Source organism: Cebidichthys violaceus, unplaced genomic scaffold (genome assembly GCF_023349555.1).
Source record: "Cebidichthys violaceus isolate CVI_PGR_0920_01 unplaced genomic scaffold, fCebVio1.0.p SCAF_3, whole genome shotgun sequence".
Classification (NCBI taxonomy): domain Eukaryota; kingdom Metazoa; phylum Chordata; class Actinopteri; order Perciformes; family Stichaeidae; genus Cebidichthys; species Cebidichthys violaceus.
In genome coordinates this window covers 18,107,026-18,108,790 of record NW_027176483.1, presented here as the reverse complement: position 1 = coordinate 18,108,790, position 1,765 = coordinate 18,107,026, and positions in this window count along the sequence as shown.

Below are 1,765 nucleotides of genomic sequence, written 5' to 3'. Positions count from 1 at the left end.
GTGTGTGTGTGTGTGTGTGTGTGTGTGTGTGTGTGTGTGTGTGTGTGTGTAAAACTCAATGCCTCTGTGAGTTCACTGTTCAACAGAGAGTGACAGCTTACCTCAGTGGAAATTCAACTGAGTCATCATGTTCAGTGACTGTGCTGAACATGGAGGGTTTAGCACTTCTTTTCCTCACAACACACATATAAGCCCATGCACACACACACACACACACACACACGCACACACACACGCACACACACACGCACACACACACACACACACACACACACACACACACACACACACACACACACACCCAGAGACAGACAAATACTGCAACCTAGACTGCTTTCATTCATTTTTGTGTGGGAAACGTGACCTCCGATCAGTTAAGAAAACAACACCTCATCTATGCAGCGTGAGAACGGGCTAGAGCATCACCTTGCAGATTTTGCTGTGCAGTCTATCAATGTGTTAAAGTGGTGGCGGAAGACAGTGACTGCTGGAGGAGAGCTAGCGTCAGTGCTTTTGGCTCTTCCGCTGGAGAATGAGTGGGAAAAAGACATTTCCTGGTGTGAGCAGAGGGGCGGCAGGGAGGAAGACTGCCAGGCAGTGAGACACAGCCACTGTCCACCAAAGGGAAGGGAAGGTGTGAGCACCAGTAATCGAGGAATGGCTGGCAGCTCGGACCGAAGAACGCTGCTGAAGAGCGAACTGACTTGTGGCTCAGCTTGTGCTTTGACGCTGCTGTGGATGTGCATTTGTTGGCTGGAGTACATGATATAAAAGCTACTATAAGTAACCTGCCTTTTAAAATGTGTCACTGGGAGGGACAATCCAGGTGATAGAAGCTAACAACTTAAGAGACTGCATAAATACTGCACCAATATCATATACTTAACGTCCAAGCTAAAATGAATACACACCTTGAGTGCGTGAGCAGACCATCAGAGAGAAAGAGAAAAGCAGAGACAGCGAGACAACATTCTTTCCCTATGTGTAAAAAAGCTGCCCCAGTATTGTGTTACGTGCCAGGTGAGGGCAAAGTGCCTGTTGTGTGTGTGTTTTGCTTCCATCCTGTTTTTCTTTCTCTTCCCCTCCCCGGTTTTCTCTCCAGGTGCTAACAACATGATTGGCTTCCACCTGTGCAGCCCTGTTATGCTGCTCATTGGTTCCCTCGGTCTTCAAGCTGGTCTATCCTCATTCGGGGCTCTCAATAAGAGGAGCACGCCTTAAGAGTTAACTCCCTCTTTGTTCTCTGCCAACCCCGTCTCCTTCAAAAAAAGTAGTTCCCATACAACTAAACTCCATTTAGTTTCCCGCAAAACCTATTTCCTCTCGGATTAAGGTCGCAGTTTAAAACACGTGGTAAACATTGTGAATTGAAACTAAACAAAACTGCAACAAAAATACTTGGTTATGTTTAGTAAAACATCAAGGATTAAAATAAGTACGTTTGTTACGTTTAAATTACGGACATAAATTAAAATAAGTCAATGTTGACATTTGGTCTCACACAGGACACAAACAGCGGTTTCCTGGGTGAAAGTTCTGTGTTTGTTTGACCCACATATCCACCATGGCCTCCTCCCTACGAGGACTACCGTGGACTATGATTAAAAACGTATTTGTGATATGTCAAAAACAGATGTAATCCAGGAGAAATAGGTTTCCCTCACATTTTGAGAACCTTTGTTATGTTTGCAAGTATCGAGGTGGGCAACAAATCCCTTTTCACTTCTACCGTCTCGTTTGAATTCTTTGTTTGTCCCATTATCGT